General features: G+C 35.4%; 1 protein-coding gene across 1 annotated transcript in view; it reads left to right on the forward strand.

The window, feature by feature from the left end:
- smash (smallish) overlaps positions 1 to 15,948 on the forward strand; it is a 203,188-nt gene that overhangs the window by 18,695 nt on the left and 168,545 nt on the right. The window contains exon 2 of the mRNA XM_074130655.1: positions 9,645 to 9,725. The gene's annotated coding sequence lies outside the window, so the exon portion shown is untranslated. The remainder of the gene's footprint in view (positions 1 to 9,644; positions 9,726 to 15,948) is intronic.

A 15,948-nucleotide genomic window follows, 5' to 3' on the forward strand; every position in this document is an offset into this window, starting at 1 on the left:
CACAGAATGCTCTGTGTAATCTCAACTCCCAGAGATTGTAGAAAAAGTGCTTGCAGTGACTATTATGACGTTGTAAACGTTTTGGTTGTTTCGCCCTGCGTTCGACGTGTATACATGATATTGTCTGATTTTAATTCCGCACACTGTGGGCGGGTTTTTTAAAACTAAATTCCACGCTTAACTGGTTAATAAAATGTGCATTGGATGCAATTGCTTCTAATATAAAATTTCATTAAAATAATTTAAATACTCAATTAGGTACTTATTTATGATGAAAAAAAAGCTTATTTTGATTATTATAACTAATAATATAATATAACTAATGATCAAAATTTAGAAGTAAAATTGATCTATACTACTAAAAAAAGAAAAAATAACCAAACAATTTAGGCCATTATTGGAAGTTAATGTTTCCTCCATCGAAAGAATTATTATTATCAAGATGATCAGGTTTCGAATTCAAGTTAGCACCTGTTCTTGAGATTGTTTTTGAGTGAAACTATAACTTTCTTAATGAGTATGAGATTTCCTCGCTCGTGGGTAAGTCAAAACGACCACATAGCATTACTACCACAAACTACTTCTTCAGAGATTTTGGCATACTTCACCTATGGGAATCGTGAGTCTGCAAAAAATCTGCAATCACACTTTACGCTATTTAACCCTTCTCAGACGGCTACATCTTAATATAATCTCTGGGAGCCACAATAGTTCTTTTTCGGAGTGGATATTAAATTTACATTCACTTCAGGTACGAATCTAATCTGAGCTAGTAATAACAAATCTAATTGCAGTAGTAATAGCCCAATATTAAATGAAATGAAATGAAAGCCATTTATTAAATCATTTAAACAATACATTTAAATATTTAAATCAGCTAATGCTGTGGCTCCCCTAAGGGGAATTTGAGTTGCTAATCATTAAAAATAAAATTTATCTGTTCTTAGTTCAAATCGAATAATCTTCAACATAAATGTACTTTTTTTTTTTTTTTTAATTCAAAATTATTTAAATTTATATAGTCTTAATAAAATAGTTTAAAAAATATTAACTTACACAAAAATACTAATTTAAACAGAATTTTACAATTTCAGAGGTTATCATTTTTTATTTTATTTACATCTTTATTCACACAGAGTATTACACTAATAGACCAACATATTTTAATTTAATTATTTTTGCTTCTAATTATTTTATTTTTCACCGAATTTATTGCTAATATTTTGTATTGTTTTTACTTCTCCTGTGGTAGCCAGGCTTCAACATATATTGCGCTCATTCTCCTCCATTCTGCTCTGTCAAGGGCGACTCTCTTCCATGCTACTCCGCCGCAGCATTTCCTCATCTCGTGATCCCATTTTATTTTAGGTCTACCCCTCTTTCTTTTTAAACCCAGGGGGCGCCATTCCAGTATTTTCTTGGCCCATCTGCCATCCTCCGAACGCACAATGTGGCCAGCCCATTTCCATTTTTTTTCGCAGATCACCTTTATAATATCATCCATTCCAGTCTGTGCCCTTATCCATTTGTTGCTTTTCCTTTCTCTCCTACTTATCTTCATCATGCTTCTTTCCATCTTTCTTACTGTCTTTCTTATCTTCTCCAAATCTTTTCTAGTCAGACTCCAAGTTTCGCATCCATATGTTAGGACTGGTCTCACTACGCAGTTCCATAGCTTCTTCTTTACTGCGATACTCACGTCTGATCTAAATAATTTTCTGTATTTACTATACATTCCCCAGCTTAGTCTTATTCTTCTGTTAATTTCTTTATCTATTTTCTCTTCTTTATCAATGAGTTGCCCTAAATATACATATTCAACTACTTCTTCTATTGGTTGTTCGTTTATCATTACCATCATATCTTCAGTGTTATTTATTTTCATTATTTTAGTTTTTTGTGGATTTATTTTTAATCCGAGTTTTTCGGCATATTTAACTAGGTCTTTCAACATATTCATTATCTCTTCATGAGACTTTCCAATCAGCACTAAATCGTCTGTGAACTTCATAGTGACCAATCCAATATTAAATAATAATAATTAATATTTTTTAAATAAACATTCCATAAAAACTCCTCCTCTTCTTGCGGTAAATAGAAGTTTAATGGATCAAGATAATATTCCCGGGAGTAGAATCAGCTGGACCAGTAGAGTATTCCCGGGAGTAGAATCAGCTGGACCAGTAGAGGACGTGCTACTAAGATCGAATATTACTTTTTTTAAAAAAACACAAACCGGTCTAGCGAATATTCACCTGGTAAACTACAGACCATAATAACGGGCTCGCGTTGAAACTGCTTCTTTTCCAAAACTGATTCGATTAAAATTGAACGAAACCAAAATTTGTGGAAGTTTGAAAATGAAAATAATAATGAAATAGTTTCAGTTAGAGCTGTTCCATTATCTGGCGATCAATACTCAGGATGTAGGATTCAGCTTTATGGAGTTTAGCTTATGTCGTCCAGGATATCGCTTGGACTTTATTTTACGCGGGATGGGGGATATTTTAAGTAAGAGAGCATGATTTTATGATATGACCGGAAGTTTCAATCAAGGCCTAGTCACAAATTTTCAAATTCTAATCCCTAGACCATTAAACAGTCCCAAATTTGGCTTTAATAGTTCTGCTTTTTTTGTGATCCCCCTGAATTTGTGTCAGTACTTTAGTACCGGAAACGACTCAGCATCAAAATGGGGAGAGTTTCATTTGATTCACACACACACAGAACTCGTACTTACTTAGACTTACGCTCAAAACATTTTTTTGTTTTCGTGTTCAGCGAACATTTACTTCCGGTGAGATATCATAATTTAGAAAATCCTACTTCCTGTTGTGGAAAAAAAAAAAATAAAGAGAAGGAGCCAGTAAATAAACTTGAATTTATTCAGTTTTTTTTTCTTTTTTTTGGGGCATTGGCTTTCGCCATACAGCCAGCATCGTCTAGGTGCTTATCACTAGAATATCACTCACTCTCCATTCTTACTTATAAATACATTCGCTTCACACATTCATCCCTCTACTCAATACAACTATTTACATAAACTGCAGCTAATGGATGGATCAGTACTCTGTGCTCCTGCCATCCTTATAGCTTAACCTAAATTAAAATCACGTAATCCTTCTCTAATCATTTTCTTCCATTCATTCTAATTCGGCTATAACTTTTAAATACACTTCATATTTCTTTGCTAGCTCTGCTACAGATTTAAGCACATAGATGTTGGGCGGAGAATATTATGTCTTCATAGCGAAATGGTGCGTCTAAAAACCTGTATATGTCGTCAAACATTCGTTTCCTTTCTACTACATAACGTGGGACATATTATTATTATATGTTTGAAATCCACCTCCTCATTGCAATCTACGTAAAGAGGACAGAGGACATTTTGTTGATCCTGTGTAGATACGATCCGCACACCGCGTGGTTCGCTCTCAGCTTGCTTATTGTCGTAACAACCCATTTATTAGTGACAGTTCCCTTAAACCATGTGGTTGTCTAGGTAACTGATCTACACATAGTTTTATAGAATCTCCCATTATTACCCTTACTGTAATCTGTCTGCCATTTTTTGTAGTGCTGCTTTTGCAATTACGATATAATAGACTCTTACACTTGATATCGGTGTGTGGTAATTTATAGTTTCCCCCACTATTGGTGGCTTCCTTTGCAAGTTTATCAACAATTTCATTTTCTTTTATACCACAATGACCCCCCTTACCCACAAAAAATTAATGCAGACCCCGTTCTCATTAAAAATGGCAATAATTTCTACAATCTCTTGCGATTTATTCAGTTAATGTTGCCAATATTTACATTAGTAAGTTATTCAAGTTAACGGACAAGCATGAACATGTGAAAAAGTATTGCAGTCCATGGAGGTCACCACGTGAGCTTAATGGTGCGCTTAAGATTGTACGGCTTTGGGAAGCCTTCTACATTCGTTAGTCTACAACGAGAACAACGACAGGAATTTATTTCTTTTTAATTTTTACTCTTTAAAAACAAAAAAAAACAGTTAATATATCCCCTCCATTTTTTTTTTTGCTTTCAGCGTTGATTACACAAAGTTATATGGAATGTTTTTTTTTTTTTAAATGTTACATTCTTTTATCTTTTTTATGTACACTATCACCTAGCGTTTATTTGAAATATTTAACCTTGCGAATGACGCATCATTCAGTTATCTAGTCTCGATTATCAACAATTTAGTACTTCACTGAGCTAGGAATCCTTTTTTAACGTTTTTAATTGCAAAATTCTCAGCTGTGAACAAGTAGACATGCTGTGAAAGCTCAAAAAACGTTCTAGAAATAAATAAAACAATAGAGATTTAGCTCAGTGCTTAGCCAATTCTGGGAATCGAAACGGGTTCGAATCCAGCTGTTGGCCCTTAGATTTTTCTCTTCTCAGGAGCTTCTTACAACGCTCTGTCCAGCGATGGACACATTGTCAGTAACGAGAGAACACTGTCCTGGAGAACGGCAGTGCACAAAAAAGAAAAAAGCTTTGGGCGCCAATAAGCTTTAATATTGGACGCGCCTAAAAAAAATATATACAGGGTGTTCATTTTAAGACGTCTCAAATGCATTTAATGCTTAAACGGTTAATCGGAGCAAAAAAATGGGAGAGGAAAAATTTGTAGCCCGTCACCTCTAGTTTTAGAATATGTGACTTGATTTTAGATTCCTGCTTGCATACGCGGCTGACGCGCGACCAAAAGTAAGGGAATATGTGGAAGGAGGTTTCCAATTTTTTTGGTAATTAAACGCAACTCTCCCGAAATTACCGAATAGTTATTAAACCTTCTTGTTTGTAACATATGTAAAATTAATTTTTAGCCATTTTGTGAATGCTTGAGAACATCTAAAGCTCTTAACATTTGATTTTTCTTAGGAAAATCACTCGAAAAACGACTTCTTTCCCGATATTAAGAAAAATACTAGCTTTACTGCCTTGGCAATATTTTTAGTAGATAGGGGATGAAAAAATACATAAAAATGACCTATCGCGTGCTCTTCTTTCTCTTTGATAACAAGTTAAAAAATTGAAATATGATTAATAAATACCAGATTTTGAAATGGCCTAGCACCTTTAATTTTAAAGATATCGAATTGCGATTTCCGGTTTCTTTCATAACTTTTTATACTCTTTAAAACTGCGTACTTGAAAATGGGGGTCAACTGCGAACCCTCAGTTTTGGTCGCGCTTCAGCCGCGTATGCGGGCAGGAATCTAAAATCAAGTCACATATTCTGAAACTAGAGGTGACGGGCAACAAATTTTTCCTCTACCATTTTTCGCTCAGATTAACCGTTTAATCATGAAATGCATTTGAGCCGTCTTAAAATGAACACCCTGTATGTGTATTTATAGGATGAAAAATTAATGCCAGTGTCAGTCATTATAAGCTTTACGAGGGTCGTTTGAAAAGTCCGTGCAAAAATAAAAACTACTTAATTTTTTGGGGTAAACCTTTTTTATTTTTCAACATAGTCTCCTTTTAGGCTTATACACTTCGTCCAACGCTGCTCTAGTTTGTTGATCCCTTCCGAATAATAGGATTTGTCCAAGTCTGAAAAATAGCCATTCGTTTCTGCAATCACCTCCTCGTTTGAATAAAATCTTTTTCCCGCCAGCCATTTCTTCATATTGGGGAACAAATAGTAGTCCGAGGGAGCCAAGTCTGGAGAATAGGGGGGATGTGAAACGAGTTGGAACCCTATTTCCATTAATTTTGCGACCACAACTGCTGAGGTGTGAGCTGGTGCGTTGTCGTGATGGAAAAGGACTTTTTTGTGGGCCAATCGTAGGCGTTTTTCTTGCAGCTCGGTTTTCAAACGGTCCAATAACGAAGAATAATATGCACCTATAATAGTTTTACCCTTTTCCAGATAGTCGATGAGGATTATTCCTTGTGAATCCCAAAAGACAGTCGCCATAATCTTTCCGGCCGAAGGAACGGTCTTCGCCTTTTTTGGCGCAGATTCCCCCTTGGTAACCCATTGTTTAGATTGTTCTTTGGACTCAGGAGTGTAGTGATGTATCCATGTTTCATCCACAGTGACGAAACGACGCTTAAAGTCCTGCGGATTCTTCTGGAACAGCTGCAAACCGTCCTTGCAACACTTCACACGATTTCGTTTTTGGTCAAGCGTGAGCAATCGCGGCACCCATCTTGCGGATAGCTTTGTCATGTCCAAATGTTGATGCAAAATATTATGTATCCGTTCATTCGCGATGCCCACAGCACTAGCAATCTCACGCACCTTCACTCTTCTGTCATCCATCACCATATCATGGATTTTATCAATGATTTCTGGAGTAGTAACCTCAACAGGTCGTCCAGAACGTTCAGCGTCACTTGTGCCCATATGGCCACTCCGAAAATTTTGAAACCACTTATAAACTGTTCTAATCGAAGGTGCAGAGTCACCATAATGTTTATCAAGCTTCTCTTTAGTCTCCTGAGGCGTTTTGCCTTTCATAAAGTAGTGTTTAATCAACACACGAAATTCTTTTTCGTCCATTTTTTGAAAATCACTCGACTTCCTCGATTCAAATGATTGCCAAACACAAAGAAATAGACCGATCTGGCTGAAACTTGGTGTGTGTTCTTCCAAGAGATGCTACTAACTAAACATAACCTCGATACGCGCCAGTAGTGCTATCTCTCTGACTTTGCACGGACTTTTCAAACGACCCTCGTATAATGCCGGAGCTTTCAACTTAGGGACTAGGTCATCTTCAGGGCTAATTTACAATATAATGTTTTACATCATATATATTTATATTAACCAGCTTTTTTCTGTCTTTCTTTCTTTTAATTTCGAAAGAAAATATTTTTAAAACAAGACAAGGAAAGATGACTATTATCTTTTGTACAGGAATTCCTCTTTTATCTCTTCAACGTGTATTTCATAATGCTAAATTATATAGATTTAGTAAATTGTTAAAGTGGAGATAAAAAATACAACGTTAGGAAACAGAATGTTGGTTAAGATATGTACTTTACATTCTGTTGTTTGTACGCTTCATGATAACAAAACTTTTTTATTGCATGCATAAATAAATAAGATAAATTAGCTTTTAATAAAAATCATTTATAAATAATAAATAAAAAAGAAAAGTTGTTAAAACAATAAATTCCATATTTACTCAATAATTTTTGTAGGTTAAGCAATGTGTAAACCGCTTTGATGATTGATTGGTGACGTTCAAGATTCATGGGGGTGGCCATTTAATGGGCAAATTTCAGCGATAGATTAGAACCTTGTTGAATCACCAATCAGAAGAAAAAAAATGGATGAACAGTACAATTACGTATTTTGTGTGGGTGTCTCCATGGTAACCCTAAATCGGAACGTTTAAATTCGCTGCTATTAAGGTTACACAGGAAGCCACAATAAGGTTTTGGTCATAATCAAATTAACAGGGAATATTGCTTAAATTGTTCAGCCATCTAGATTTTAAGAGTACCAAAAAAAAAAAGACCATCTTCATTACAGAGAGCAGCGTAAGAACGTACGGTGAGCTTGCAAAATGTATGCGATTTCATTTAATATTCCATTTTTCAGTCGCTTTGTTTGTTTTCTTATTGAATGCTTTCTTCGCTATTGTCCTCTTTACCGTACAGTGTTTATTCTGGTATTGCACTGTGAGAAATAGGACATGGCATAATGGTAGTTTATTTATTCATTTTCTTTTTTATTTGTTCAAAGAAAAAAGAAAAAAAAAATATGTCTACCTAATAACATAATTATGGGAATATTAAAGTTCCTTTATCCCTGAGACTGTGAATGTAATTTTCATTATGCATCAAAAGAATGTGTAATAATCAATAAATTACTAGGATTTTTTTTTTTAAACAATTACACAAAACTATTAAGTCTTCAAATAGTTATTTGTGTGAATAGTGCTGAAAGAGATTCTTTTCTATGGGCACGGAATATGGCGACACGTAAGCTTGACATAAAGCTTTTGGATAAAAAAAAAGAGTGCGTGATTATCCCTGCGGACGTAAAGGAAAGTTGGTACGACAAGGAGCACTCTGGATACCAAAAAAAAAACCCATAGACTTCAGCAAAACAATTACGCCCCTCCAGGACGCAAATAGAAGGTTATTTAGTTCAAGCCAAGGTTAAGTATGGAGTCCAGCGTTTTAGAAAAGACGTTGACAACGTAGTCGAGCTGAGAAGGTGACTCTTTATTCACAGTGAACTGGACTCATCTCCAGCAAACCCATTGGCGCAGTCCCCATTTGCTCCTCTCTTGGTTTACAGGAAGAAATGATCACTTGAACACGTGTGGTTTTTTTTTTAAAGACATTTCCGCCCGAAAATTGTCAACCTTTTGGCGCTACAAAAAAAAAAAAATTGTGAAGGAAATTTTAATGGCTGTGGCGTTATTGTAATCATTTCCGATCTGTCGTAAATAGTTTCCATCTGTGCTTTTATGTCCGAGAATAGTGTAAGATATACGTATGGTGAGGAAGTCAAGATTCAAGCGATATAAGATGATTAGGATTAGAGATATCGGGATGCTGAGTCAGACTCGTGTGTACTTAGAGAATGGTAGTTTCATCAGGGAATGTCCTCTTTAAGGATTTAAGGACTATCGAGTGAGTATGATTAGATTTGGGGAAATGTGGATTTTATCCAACATTTGGCGGAAATGGCTCCAACTCAATTCTAGGCTTATTTAGTTTAATAATAAATAGAATTATTCTTAAGTTTGTTCGTTTCTTTCTTCTTTCGTTCGTAAGACGAGATTTTCCTAACGATTTTCCATTACTTGCGATAATTTATTAAGAAAATTCATTTCTGGATAGTTTGGAGGAATTCCCAATTTATGCTTTCCTCGTCTAAAGTGGTATATAGAGTACAATTTGGTTCTTAAACCATTCATCATTAAAGGTCATTAGATTCCAAGGCTGAAATTCCACCTTTGAAACAATAATTGCTAATTATCATTATCCATAAAGAGTGTTTCTTTAATTTCAGTCTTACCAATCTTCCATAGATTTTTCTTCATTTTTTTTGTCTACCAAGAACTTGCACCACAACTTAATTTCAGTTATAAATAATACGGTAGTTAATTTTATCATTAACCGACTACAGTTGGCAGCAATGATTCATACTATTGCATAGCTGTTCTTCTTTCTACCTTAGAGTGGATTAAAAATAGATAAAAGTTGTTGCTATGATTATACACTTTCCCCGTTGGCACCTGTAACAGCTCGATTGCATTCCGAAGCTCTTTGTGATGTAATTATATCGCTTATTTTAATTCTAGATTTAGAAATCGCGCAAGGGAAGGCATTTTTGTTCGATCAGCTGATTGGTTTCGAAAAAATCGCTTAGTCATGTGATGAACACCCTCTTTAGGGATTGGGGATCTCCATCAAAATAGTTACCTTTCTCAAAATTAGGGAAGGTTGTGGGTCGTGTCAAATTTTCGGTCTCTTCATTATACCAACTTTAAAGTAAGTTTCAAAACCGGAACTACGACATTTTACGATATTTTTTTATCGCTATTTTAGGAAGGGAAATTACTCTCACTTCCGTAAAAAAAAAAAAAGTAAAGAAATAAATAACAATATTTTGAAATTTATTATTAATTTGAACTTTTTGCTTTTTGTTATAGCTTCAGTTCTTGTGGAAGGAGCCATCATCCGACCTGGTGAATTGAAAGTTATTGTACAACATCCTGAACTTATAACTTCAGGTATTTATATAATATTTTCTGAAATTATATTTTTGAGAAAATGTATTTCTTCTTGTGCAGTTTTGTAATAATCGCGACTTCTGTGTTTTGGGCAATATATACGTAATATTACTTCATTATTATTGCATCTTCAACTTCAATAACTTTAGCTAATACTTCTTCAAACATATTTTCCTCTTCTTCAATTTAATATTATATGAAGATTTAAGGAAGAGATTTTATTAATTGACGAATTTGTTCTTGCTTTACACATAAAAAAAACACAAGAAAGTGTAAAGTAAAGTAAAGTAATCGCCTATTTTTTCAGACGGTGCTTAACGTCCAACTACTAATTAGGTGTCGTGGACCGAGGCGACCAGCAATCATACTTTACTGTAAATTTCTTTTATTAACTATTATATTATATTATATATAATACGAGGGTCGTTTGAAAAGTCTGTGCAAAAATAAAAACTACTTAATTTTTGGGGGTAAACCTTTTTTATTTTTCAACATAGTCTCCTTTTAGGCTTATACACTTCGTCCAACGCTGCTCTAGTTTGTTGATCCCTTCCGAATAATAGGATTTGTCCAAGTCTGAAAAATAGCCATTCGTTTCTGCAATCACCTCCTCGTTTGAATAAAATCTTTTTCCCGCCAGCCATTTCTTCATATTGGGGAACAAATAGTAGTCCGAGGGAGCCAAGTCTGGAGAATAGGGGGGATGTGAAACGAGTTGGAACCCTATTTCCATTAATTTTGCGACCACAACTGCTGAGGTGTGAGCTGGTGCGTTGTCGTGATGGAAAAGGACTTTTTTGTGGGCCAATCGTGGGCGTTTTTCTTGCAGCTCGGTTTTCAAACGGTCCAATAACGATGAATAATATGCACCTGTAATATTTTACCCTTTTCCAGATAGTCGATGAGGATTATTCCTTGCGAATCCCAAAAGACAGTCGCCATAATCTTTCCGGCCGAAGGAACGGTCTTCGCCTATTTTGGCGCAGATTCCCCCTTGGTAACCCATTGTTTAGATTGTTCTTTGGTCTCATGAGTGTAGTGATGTATCCATGTTTCATCCACAGTGACGAAACGACGCTTAAATTCCTGCGGATTCTTCTGGAACAGCTGCAAACCGTCCTTGCAACACTTCACACGATTTCGTTTTTGGTCAAGCGTGAGCAATCGCGGCACCCATTTTGCGGATAGCTTTGTCATGTCCAAATGTTGATGCAAAATATTATGTACCCGTTCATTCGAGATGCCCACAGCACTAGCAATCTCACGCACCTTCACTCTTCTGTCATCCATCACCAAATCATGGATTTTATCAATGATTTCTGGAGTAGTGACCTCAACAGGGCGTCCAGAACGTTCAGCGTCACTTGTGCCCATATGGCCACTCCGAAAATTTTGAAACCACTTATAAACTGTTCTAATCGAAGGTGCAGAGTCACCATAATGTTTATCAAGCTTCTCTTTAGTCTCCTCAGGCGTTTTGCCTTTCATAAAGTAGTGTTTAATCAACACACGAAATTCTTTTTCGTCCATTTTTTGAAAATCACTCGACTTCCTCGATTCAAACGAATGCCAAACATAAAGAAATAGACCGATCTGGCTGAAACTTGGTGTGTGTTCTTCCAAGAGATGCTACTAACTAAACATAACCTCGATACGCGCCAGTAGTGCTATCTCTCTGACTTTGCACGGACTTTTCAAACGACCCTCGTATATTATATATATTATTATAATTAATAATGTAATTATTATTATAATAATATAATTATATTTTAATTATTATACATAATATAATATTATATTATATTAACTATTATAAAATCCAAGGCCTAAGACCGGGGTAATCGAACCCAGTACCACAATGCATATTAGCTTTGCAGGTCTCACAAGAAAGTGTTTCATTTCTTGGATCCCCAATTTCTAAGCAGACAGACGATGCTTGTAACCATTGCAACCAAATCCAGAACAAGTCAATCGCTTAAACTTCACCCTCAGGTGGTCAGTCCTCTTCCACAAATATTAGCTGTTTTGGATTTTATCTAGATAAATGATTCACCTGGAGTTCACGCACTAGACTGATTAGACAGGAAATAAATAGAAGTACTGACCTCTTTATAGTTCATAGACAGAACAAAAGACTTCTGTACCTGACAATCATGCTACCACTGTAGTCTTAACAGATGCAATCTCTGGGGTCCAACCAATCCAATTCCAGTCCAAATTCCGCCGAAAAATTGTCAATACTCCCTACATTTGTAAGCAACAAAATCTGCACAACGATGTAAAAATTTCTTAGATCCCTTACAGATCATCTTTTAATGTTAGTCCAAAAAAAATACAGAGTTATTTACAAAATAAAGTCATTTGTCAAAAAAAGTGCCTATTTTCGTGTTTTTATAAAAACTTAACATCAATTTTGGAAAAACTATTTGTAGTAAATATTTGTCTTGACAGGATTTTGTTTTTGTTTGTTTTTATTATGGTATAGTGTTAAATAATGGTAGAATAGGCAAAATCGTTATTACCAGGAGGAAAGAGAAGCTGGGGCAGTTAGTAGATGATGGAGTAGATCGTAGAGGTGGTGCGCTCTGGCGGGAAGGGGATGTAGGTCAAAGTGCCGCCCTCTACATTAGTGTTGTTTATGTACTCTCGTGTTGTTTAGGTAGATTGTTCTTCTTCATGTTTCTTTCTTGTCTTATTGGTACTACTATCTTCCTTGTAACATCCACCTTGTAATCTTCTTCTTCGTCTTCAAGTCTATCTACATCTCCGTCCTCCGCACTCTATCCATCAACGTAAAAAAAGAAAAACGTTCATTAAATTAGTTTCTAATACAACTAAAGGAAAAAGATTTTTTTATTTCGTTCTGCTTTTATCAATTCATGCACGATTTACTTAGAGAAAAATGAGAAACGGAAAAAACAAAAAACGTAACCTCTGAGTTACCTCCTACTTTTTTTATTGGTACTCCAAACATATGGTCCACACGAGCATGTGTGAGATTCACGAAATATAAATCTGATTCAAATAGAGACACGATTTCCTGTAGAGCTAATTGTATATTAAAGAAATGGGAATTGTTATTATTTTTGATTTTTTATCCTTTCTACTAGTTGGCCTGCTTTGAGGATCAGGAGGAATTACCGAAATGTTATGCCCTGTTTTTTCATCCCTGAAATTTGAGGGATATTTTGGGTTATGAGCTTTCGGAGAGGAGAGAGACTGGCTGGCGGCTGGCAGACACTGGCTGCACACAAATGAAAGATCCAAATCTCTGCAATCGAAGAAGACTTTTCTTCAGAATTCCTGTACAATCTCTTTTCTCTCTCCTAATTTTTGTATCAACAATCTACAATTTTGTGTTTGTCGCTTGTTTCCTCAATTCGCTGTTTATTTTTATTTTTGAGGGTGGAGGGACTCGGGGACTTTGTATTTATAAATATATTTACTTATTTTTAATTTAAGGCGCGTTACAACATCTGAAGTCATTGGCGCCCGGAGCTTTTTTCAATGTACCTTCAGCCTCCGGATATTGGTCTCTCATTACAGACAGTAAAATAAAGTAATCGCCTATTTTTTTCAGGCGTGACTTAACGTCGCAACTACCAATTAGGTGTCCTAGACGGGGGGGCCGGAAGCTCATACAAGCTCTTACTTTACTAAAACCATTTTTTCCTAACAAATAAAAAGTAGCCTTACGCGGGATTCGAATGGGGATCTCCCACTTACAAAGCCACGCTCTCACGCAAGAAGCTCTCAAGAAGAGTAAATCTAAGAGACAGCCGCTGGATTCGAACCCTTGCACTCGCTAAACTCAGCGCTAATCCCTTCCCTGTTTAATTTATAAGATTTTTTACTATTTTATTATTATTTATTATTGTTTTCCTTATTATTATTTGTATTATTTAATAAGATAAGAGTGACGAAATGATCAGACATTACAATTAATTGAAATACACAAATAGTATGCAAATTTCTGGTGGTTCTAAACACACGATGAACCTAATCAAATTCGCCAACAAGTTGCTGGGTAGGAAATCAGCGCAGGCCTGTCCTAAGCAGGGATAACTTTTGCAAAATGTTGTAACCCTTTTTTCAGAAATTTGCGCTCCTATTGATCAAAATAAGTATTCAAAAATCATTCGGATGAACTTTTATGAAATTTTTTGTTTGTACAGCCCAATTGCAACTTCTGAGCTTGCATCAATTTATTATTCTCATCTTAAAAATTAATTTTGACGTTTATTATTTTTTTAAGGAGTAATTTAGATCGTTAGAATAGAGCTTTAAAGCTAATTTCTGAGGTGTACCCTGAGCTGATGTTTTTTTCGTAAAAATGGCGGTTAAAAAAATGATACTGGCTGAAAAGACCTTGCTCGCCTCTATCACCTACTAATAATTTGGCAAAATCAAGTCGAACATGTCGTGGCATGCAACGGAGGTTACAATACTTCAACTTGCAGTAAGGGATACGCGGCTTTAGCCTCAATCCTTTAACTTACGGATTAAATTGGGGCGAATGTTACTTCACTCTTGAGAATAAGTTAATTTTAATGTTTTACTTTCACTTTTACTGGTTTTTAAATACACTGATGGACAAAATTAACGCATCACCCTTATTTTTTTTTATTACTTCCAATATGTGCAAATTTTGGACTTTCAAAATATTGTTGGCTGAAAAAATAAGCCATTTGTAACTACGGCCATCTGAAGAATTTAGGCCTATTCTCACCTCATCTGTAAAGAGAACTCTCTTCCAGTTGTCTAAAGTCCAATTCACATGTTCATGTGCAAACTGAAGCCTAGTTATTTTGTGAACTGTGGTAAGGAGAGGGCCCCGAGCAGGATGTCGGGCTCTAAGGTTACTTTCATTAAGTCTTCTTCTAACAGTCCTGCTGGAGATGGAAACATTTCGGACTTGCCTTATGAGACTTTTTATCTCATTTCCCGTTATACTCCTGTTTCGCAAAACCAGGTGCCGGATGTACCTATCGTCTCTCTCTCTCTGCTGTACATCTCTTCTTGAATGACCTCTTGTCTCCCTAAATCGCTTTAGACAAGTGATGTACGTCCAAAACAAAAGCGAAAAATAGTTTATTTAATTTTACGAAATAAACTCGTAACTAAACAAAAACTGAGTGGTGCGCTAATTTTGTCCATCAGTATATATTTTTATTGTTTTGATAATCGTTACATTTTTCAATAGTTCTAAAAACAAAAACTAAAACACGAAATATTTATTTACATTAGGTAATTAATTCTCTAACCAAATTGCAACGAACAAACAGAGAAGTTGTTTTTTTTTAGCAATGAGTGTGAGTGACATGTTTCTTGTTTAGATCAAGCTAAATCACAACTGTTTCTCGGAGAGGTCATTCTCAGCTTGGTAAAAACCAAACAGCCTTAACTGACCCACATCATTTACCATCTGTTGTAGTCGGTCTTAAACTCTTCCGCCTCGAATGTTCTATCATCCGGTTGTTTCTTTTTTTTGTCCCCCCATCCTCTGAATTTTATTCACTGAAAGTAACAAAAAAACAGATCTTTGCCTCCATTGCTTTGCATAACGCTGTGGGAGAAGGGGCAAGAATAAAAGAAGATCGTGTGTTTCACACCAAATTGTGATCATTAATAGTTTATCTTTTGTCATTATTTCTGGTGAATTCATAAATCAGGAAATGTTTCGTCTTTAATATAGCTTTAATATCCGCATATTACTAAATCGCTTGGCGTTATAGTTGAAAAGGCATAATAATAGCGTAACGTTTTATAACCACAAAGTTGGGAAATGAATTTTCAGTTTTCGTTTAAGCGAACAATAAGTTTTACATATTAATGTACGAATAGTCTAATTCATTTCCTTTCTGTTACGACTTTTTTGCCTTTAAAAAGATGTAATTTATTAAATTTGAAGTTATTAACCAATTTGGTAATTACCATTTAATTTTCCGATAGAAATTTTATGAAAAAGTTACTGGTAGTTGTGTTGCAAAAGAAGATCTACTTCTTTTTTCTTAACTATTTTTCTATTTTTTTGTTGTCGATCTAACTTCTATCGGAAAAGGAGGAAGTTGATACGAACGTGTCAATTTTCCACCGGAAATACGTGCCTTCTGAATACAAGGGTACTTTGGAAAAGTGTTTCTATATGATTAGATATAGATGTTTAGATGGAGGAGTGGCTGCTGTCAAATACCCATAGCGACGATGACCTAGAAGTGAGTGC

Source organism: Rhodnius prolixus, unplaced genomic scaffold, assembly GCF_049639745.1.
Source record: "Rhodnius prolixus isolate KJV_2025 unplaced genomic scaffold, Rpr scaffold_1, whole genome shotgun sequence".
Lineage (NCBI taxonomy): Eukaryota > Metazoa > Arthropoda > Insecta > Hemiptera > Reduviidae > Rhodnius > Rhodnius prolixus.